The sequence below is a fragment of the Orcinus orca genome, chromosome 7, assembly GCF_937001465.1.
Source record: "Orcinus orca chromosome 7, mOrcOrc1.1, whole genome shotgun sequence".
NCBI lineage: Eukaryota > Metazoa > Chordata > Mammalia > Artiodactyla > Delphinidae > Orcinus > Orcinus orca.
Window position 1 is genome coordinate 21423131 of NC_064565.1, and position 8848 is coordinate 21431978.

Consider the following 8848-nt stretch of genomic DNA (forward strand, 5'->3'; position numbering starts at 1 on the left):
CTTCAAGATGCCAGAGGAGCAAGACATGAAGATCACCTTCCTCCCCACGATACACCAGAAATACATCTACACGTGCACTAACTCCTACTGAACGCCAGCAGAAGACCTCAGACCTCCCAAAAGGCAAGAAACACCCCATGTACCTGGATAGGGCAAAAGGAAAAACAGAGACAAAAGAATAGGGATGGGACCTGTACCAGTGGGAGGGAGCTGTGAAGGAAGAAAGGTTTCCACACACTAGGAAGCCCCTTCACTGGAGGAGACGGGGGTGGCGGGGGGGAAGCTTCGGAGCCACTGAGGAGAGCGCAGCAACAGGGTGCGGAGGGCAACGTGGAGAGATTCCCACACAGAGGATCGGTGCCGACCACCACTCACCACCCCAAGAGGCTTGCCTGCTCAGCCGCTGGGAGCTGAGGCTCGGTCAGATCCCAGGGAGAGGACTGCGGTTGGCTGCGTAAACACAGCCTGAAGGGGGCTAGTGCGCCACGGCTAGCCGGGAGGGAGTCCAGGAAAAAATTTGGACCTGCCTAAGAGGCAAGAGACCATTGTTTCCTGGTGCGCGAGGAGAGGGGATTCAGAGTGCTGAGTAAAGGAGCTCCAGAGACGGGCGCGAGCCGCGGCTAAAAGCGCGGACCCCAGAGACGGGAATGAGATGCTAAGGCTGCTGCCGCCGCCACCAAGAAGCCTGTGTGTGAGCACAGGTTACTCTCCACACCCACTTCCGGGGAGCCTGTGCAGCCCACCACGGCCAGGGTCCCGGGATCCAGGGACAACTTCCCCGGGAGAACGCACGGCGAGCCTCAGGCTGGTGCAACGTCACGCTGGCCTCTGCCGCCGCAGGCTCACCCTGCATCCGCACCCCTCCCTCGCCCCGGCCTGAGTGAGCCAGAGCCCCTGAATCAGCGGCTCCTTTAACCCCGTCCTGTCTGAGCAAAGAACAGACGCCCTCAGGTGACCTACACGCAGAGGCAGGGCCAAATCCAAAGCTGACCCCTTGGAGCTGTGAGAACAAAGAAGAGAAAGGGAAATCTCTCCCAGCAGCCTCAGGAGCAGTGGATTAAATCTCCACAATCAACCTGATGTACCTGCATCTATGGAATACCTGAATAGACAACGAATCATCCAAAAATTGAGGCAGTGGACTGTGGGAGCAACTGTAGACTTGGGGTTTGCTTTCTGCTTCTAATTTGTTCCTGATTTTATGTTTATATTAGTTTAGTATTTAGAGTTGCTTATCATTGGTAGATTTGTTTACTGACCTGGTTGCTCTCTTCCTCTTTTTTTTTTTTTTAATATATATAGATGTATATTTCTTTCCCTTTTTCTCTTTTTGTCAGTGTGTATGTGTATGTTTCTTTGTGTGATTTTGTCTGTATAGCTTTGTTTTTACCATTTGTCCTAGGGTTCTGTCTGTCCGTTATTTGGGTTTTTTTGTATTGTGTTTGTGCTTGTTATCACTGGTGGATTTGTTTTCTGCTTTGGTTACTCTCTCCTTTCTTTCTTTCTTTTTTTTTCTCTTTTTTTATTACTTCTTACTTTTTTATTTTTAATAATTATTTTTTATTTTAATAACTTTATTTTATTTTCTCTTTTTTTCTTTCTTTTTTTTCTCTCTTTTCTTCTGAGCTGTATGGCTGACACGGTCCTGGTGCTCCGGCCAGGTGTCAGGCCTGTGCCTCTGATGTGGGAGAGCCGAGTTCAGGATATGGGTCCCCCAGAGACCTCCCGGCTCCACGTAATATCAAATGGCAAAAGCTCTCCCAGAGATCTCCATCTAAACGCTAAGACCCTAGTCTACTCAATGACCAGCAAACTACAGTGCTGGACACCATATGCCAAACAACTAGCAAGACAGGAACACAACCACACCCATTAGCAGAGAGGCTGCCTAAAATCATAATAAGGTCACAGAAAACCCAAAACACACCACCAAAGGAGGTCCTGCCCACCAGAAAGAAAAGATCCAGCTTCATCCACCAGAACACAGGCACCAGTCCCCTCCACAGGAAGCCTACACAACCCATTAAATGAACCTTAGCCACAAGGGGCAGACACCAAAAACAACAGGAACTACGAACCTGCAGCCTGTGAAATGGATACCCCAAACGCAGTAGGTTCAGCAAAATGAGAAGACACAGAAACACACAGTAGATGAAGGAGCAAGGTAAAAACCCACCAGACCAAACAGATGAAGAGGACATAGGCACTCTACCTTAAAAGGAACTCAGAGTAATGATAGTAAAGATTATCCAAAATTTTGGAAATAGAATGTGGAAAAGAAACATTTAACAAGCACCTAGAAGTAAAGAGCAAACAAACAATGATGAACAACACAATAAATGAAGTTTTAACTTCTCTAGAAAGAATCAAGAGCAGAATAACTGAGGCAGAAGAATGGATAAGTGACCTGGAAGATAAAACAGTGGAAATAACTACTGTGCAACGGAAAAAAGAATGAAAAGAATTGAGGACAGTCTCAGAGACCTCTGGGATAATATTAAATGCACCAACATTCAAATTATAGGGGTCCCAGAGGAAGAAGAGAAAAAGAAAGGGACTTAGAAAATATTTGAAGAGATTATAGTTGAAAACTTCCCTAATATGGGAAAAGAAATAGTCAACTCCAGGAAGCACAGAGAGTCCCATACAGGATAAATCCAAGGAGAAACATACCAAGACACATATTACTCAAACTATCAAAAATTAAATACAAAGAAAAAATGTTAAAAGCAGCGAGGGAAAAACAACAAATGACATACAAGGGAATCCCCACAAGGTTAACAGCTGATCTTTCAGCAGAAACTCTGCAAGCCAGAAGGGACTGGCAGGACATATTCAAAGTGTTAAAAGGGAAAAACCTACAAGCAAGATTACTCTACCCAGCAAGGATCTCATTCAGAGTTGACAGAGAAATTAAAACCTTTACAGACAAGCAACAGTTAAGAGAATTCAGCACCACCAAACCAGCCTTACAAGAAATGCTAAAGCAACTTCTCTAGGCAGGAAGCACAAGAGAAGGAAAAGACCTGCAATAACAAACCCAAAACAATTAACAAAATAGTAATAGGAACACACATATCGATAATTACCTTAAACGTAAATGGATTAAATGCTCCAAGAAAAAGACACAGACTTGCTGAATGGATACAAAAACGAGACCTGTATATATGCTGTCTACAAGACACCCACTTCAGACCTAAGGACACATACAGACTGAAAGTGAGGGGATGGAAAAAGATATTCCATACAAATGGAAATCAAAAGAAAGCTGGAGGAGCAATTCTCATATCAGACAAAATACACTTTAAAATAAAGACTATTACAAGAGACAAAGAAGGACACTACATAATGATCAAGGGATCAATCCAAGAATAAGATATAACAATTGTAAATATTTATGCACGCAACATAGGAGCACCTCAATGCATAAGGCAAATGCTAACAGCCATAAAAGGGGAAATCAACAGTAACACAATAATAGTAGGGGAATTTAACACCTCACCTTCACCCATGGACAGATCATCCAAAATTAAAATAAACAGGGAAACACAAGCTTTAAATGATACATTAAACAAGATGGACTTAATTGATATTTATAGGACATTCCATCCAAAAACAACATAATACACTTTCTTCTCAAGTGCGCATGGAACATTCTCCAGGATAGATCATATCTTGGGTCACAAATCAAGCCTTGGTAAATTTAAGAAAATTGAAACCATATCAAGTATCTTTTGTGACCACAATGCTATGAGACTACATATCAATTACAGGAAAATATCTGTAAAAAATACAAACACGTGGACGCTAAACAATACACTACTTAATAACGAAGAGATCACTGAAGAAATCATAGAGGAAATCAAAAAATACCTACAAATAAATGACAATGAAAACACGACGACCCAAAACCTATGGGATGCAGCAAAAGAAGTTCTAAGAGGCAAGTTCATAGCAATACAGTCCTAGCTCAAAAATCAAGAACATCTCAAATAAACAACCTAACCTTACACCTAAAGCAGTTAGAGAAAGAAGAACAACAACCAAAAAAACCCCAAAATTAGCACAAGGAAAGAAATCATAAAGATCAGATGAGAAATAAAAAAAAAAGAAATGAAGGAAACAGTAGCAAAGATCAGTAAAACTAAAAGCTGTATCTTTGAGAATATAAACAAAATTGATAAACCATTAGCCAGACTCATCAAAAAAAAGGGAGAAGACGCAAATCAATAGAATTAGAAATGAAAAAGGAGAAGTAACAACTGACAGTGCAGAAATACAAAGGATAATGAGAGACTCCTACAAGCAACGATATGCCAATATAACGGACAACCTGGAAGAAATTGACAAGTTCTTGGAAAAACACAACCTTCTGAGACTGAACCAGGAAGAAATAGAAAATATAAACAGACCAATCACAAGCACTGAAATTGAGACTGTGATTAAAAATCTTCCAACAAACAAAAGCCTAGGACCAGAAGGCTTCACAGGCAAATTCTAAAAACATTTAGAGGAGAGCTAACACCTATCCTTCTCAAACTCTTCCAAAATATAACAGAGGGAGGAACACTCTCAAACTCATTCTACGAGGCCACCATCACCCTGATACCAAAACCAGACAAAGCTGTCACAAAGAAAGAAAACTACAGGCCAATATCACTGATGAACACAGATGCAAAAATCGCCAACAGAATACTAGCAAACAGAATCCAACAGCACATTAAAAGGATCATACACCATGATCAAGTGGGGTTTATCCCAGGAATGCAAATATTCTTCAATATACATAAATCAATCAGTGTGATAAACCATATTAACAAACTGAAAGAGAAAAACCATATGATCATCTCAACAGATGCAGAGAAAGCTTTCAACAAAATTCAACACCCATTTGTGATAAAAACCCTCCAGACTGTGGGCATAGAGGGAATGTACCTCTATGTAATAAAGACAATATATGACAAACCCACAGCCAAAATTGTTCTCAATGGTGAAAAACTGAAGTTATTTCCACTAAGATCAGGAACAAGACAAGGTTGCCCACTCTCACCACTATTATTCAACAGAGTTTTGGAAGTCTTAGCCACAGCAATCAGAGAAGAAAAAGAAATAAAAGGAATCCAAATCAAAAAAAGAAGTAAAACTGTCACTGTTTGCAGATGACATGATACTACATATAGAGAATCCTAAAGATACGACCAGAAAGCTACTAGAGCTAATAAACGAATTTGATAAAGTAGCAGGATACAAAATTAATGCACAGAAATCTCTTGCATTCCTATACACTACTGATGAAAAATCTGAAAGAGAAATTAAGGAAACACTCCCATTTACCACTGCAACAAAAAAATAAAATACCTAGGAATAAACCTACCTAAGGCGACAAACGGCCTGTAAGCAGAAAACTATAAAACACTGTTGAAAGAAATTAAAGATGATACAAACAGATGGAGAGATATACCATGTTCTTGGATTGGAAGATTCGACATTGTGAAAATGAGTATACTATCCAAAGCAATCTACAGATTCAATGCAATCCCTATCAAATTATCAATGGCATTTTTCACAGAGCTAGAACAAAAAACTTCACAATTTGTATGGAAACAAAAAAGACCCCGAACAGCCAAAGCAATCTGGAGAAAGAAAAACGGAGCTGGAGGAATCAGACTCCTGCACTTCAGACTATACTACAAAGCTACAGTAATCAAGACAGTATGGTACTGGCACAAAAACAGAAATGTAGATCAATGGAACAGGAGAGAAAGCCCAGAGATAAACCCATGCACATATGGTCACCTTATTTTTGATAAAGGAGGCAAGAATATACAATGACGAAAAGACACCCTCTTCAATAAGTGCTGCTGGAAAAACTTTACAGCTACATGTAAAAAAAATGAAATTATAGCACTCCCTAACACCATACACAAAATTAAACTCAAAATGGATCAAAGACCTAAATGTAAGGCCAGACACTATCAAACTCTTAGAGGAAAACATAGGCAGAACACTCTATGACATAAATCACAGCAAGATCCTTTTTGACCCACCTCCTAGAGAAATGCAAATAAAAACAAAAATTAACAAATGGGACCTAATGAAACTTAAAAGCTTCTGCACAGCAAAGGAAACCATAAAGAAGTCAAAAAGGCAATGCTGAGAATGGGAGAAAATATTTGCAAATGAAGCAACTGACAAAGGATTAACCTCCAAAATTTACAAGCAGCTCATGTGACTCAATATCAAAAAAACAAACAACCCAGTCCAAAAACGGGCAGAAGACCTAAATAGACATTTCTCCAAAGAAGATATACAGATTGCCAACAAACACATGAAAGGATGCTCCACATCACTAATCATTAGAGAAATGCAAATCAAACTACAATGAGGTATCACCTCACACCAGTCAGAATGGCCATCAACAAAAAATCAACAAACAATAAATGCTGGAGAGGGTGTGGAAAAAGGGAAGCCTCTTGCACTGTTGGCGGGAATGTAAATTGATACAGCCACTATGGTGAGCAGTAAGGAGGTTCCTTAAAAAAGTAAAAATAGAGCTACCATATGACCCAGCAATCTCACTACTGGGCATACACCCTGAGAAAACCATAATTCACAAAGATTCATTTACCACAATGTTCATTGCAGCTCTGTTTACAATAGCCAGGACATGGAAACAACCTAAGTGTCCATCAACAGATGAATGGATAAAGAAGATGTGGCACATGTATACAATGGAACATTACTCAGCCATAAAAAGCAATGAACTTGAATTATTTGTAGTGAGGTGGATGGACCTAGAGTCTGTCTTACAGAGTGAAGTAAGTCAGAAAGAGGAAAACAAATACTGTATGCTAACACATATATATGGAATATGAAAAAAAAAAAAAAGTGGTTCTGAAGAACCTAAAGGGCAGGACAGGAATAAAGACACAGACGTAGAGAATGGACTTGAGGACATGGGGAGGGGGAAGGGTAAGCTGGGACGAAGTGAGAAAGTGGCATGGACATATATACACTACCAAATGTAAAATAGATAGCTAGTGGGAAGCAGCCGCATAGCACAGGAGAACAGCTCGGTACTTTGTGACCAGCTAGAGGGGTGGGATAGGGAGGGTGGGAGGGAGATGCAAGAGGGAGGAGATACGGGGATGTATGTATATGTATAGCTGATTCACTTTGTTATAAAGCAGAAACTAACACACCATTGTAAAGCAATGATACTCCAATAAAGTTGTTAGAAAAAATTAATAAGATGTTAAATATAAAAAAGGGTAAATGCAGAAAAAGATATCAAATTGCATATAGGCATTTAATTTTGCTGCCTCCAGAAAATCCGCCAGTGTAATAAAGAGATATTGTTTCATTATAGTTAGTGCTCATAAAATTGTTACTTATGCTAATACATAATGTGTATGTTATTGTGCCTCTTCAGTGAATTTATAAATATTACTTTTTTAATTTCTCAGTTCTGTTTGCCAATACAATCAACATCATTAGATATGACCCATATGAACAATAGCTCGTTGGGGTCCCCAGTTTAAAAAAACGTTAAGATTTATGAGTTTTGTTCTTCAACAAAAATGTTTAAGAACCACTGGTTTAGGGTAGGGAGGAAAGTGGATATGGAGGTCATTAAGCTGTTTTTTTTAATGTCAGGTGCTATGGAAATGTATAACCAACCACTCATGCAGCCCCTTGGATCATCTCATTTACAGATGGGAAAAATGAAATTCAGAGACAGTAAGGCAACTAGTTAGGGAAGAGGTCTGAAATGATACCAGCGATTAGTGGCAAAGTTAGTTCAAGAGTCTGTGTCTCTGTCCTGTCACCTGCTTCTTCTGTGCCATGCTGGATTCTCAACCTCAGTTTTCTAACCTATATATCATTTTTTTATGAATGGATGTTGTGTATGTACACATGGGGTGTGTATGTGTTTGTGTGTAAAATTTTACTAGAAATGACAATCTTTTCCTTCCAGTTTTCACTCCTTAGAAAATTTGTTCTCATAAGCCACTAGTAAGGACGAAACAAACCCCGGGAGCCCATTCTTCCCGGTTATAGCTAAAGGGATTAGCTATAGACATACAAACAAAACACACTTCTCTTTCTGGAATTTAGAATTGGAAAATAGAAAAAACTGTCACTGACTACTGAGAATTTAAACCAGAAAAACTGAATACTTGGGATTGGGGCCAGGGCAACAGCATCTGGGTGAGACTTGCCAAGACCAAGAAAATGTAAACAGCAGTGGCAGAAAAGACAAGATATGCAGGGAAACACAGGGGAGTGAGCTGGCTCCCAATTCTCCAGTTTCTGATTCCAGAGCCCTGTTAAGGCCCAACAATGCTTCCTTATTTTGGTTTCCATAAAGTTTTCTTTGATTTGTCAATATTGCTTTATCTACTCTGATTAGGTTTTCTTTACTTGCAATTCTGCAACCCTGCGTGAGGACAAATGTGCATATTCACATATCCCCTACCTTGGTCATGATGAGGGACAGCTGAGAGTGGGTGGTGAGGGCGGGCAAAACCTAAAGGAGAGTAGCGGCTAAAGCACAGAGCTCTGCAGAGAGAACAGAGATGCTTGTTCACAGCTGGCAGTGTGAGAGATCACATCAGAGATTTGTAGTTTGGCCCAAAAATGTAGTGGTCACTTTCATTGGAAAATTGGAATTAGACATATTGATAACACATTGTAAGGTCTTCATAAATAATTGTTAAATTAAAAAATGAAAGCGCAACCCACTTGTTGCCAACTCTGGCTCATTGTTAAGTGCGCCTGGAAAGCCTCTTACAGAAAACTTCTTATTCAGTTGGTCTTAGGTGAGGCCCATGTGAAGGTTTTATTT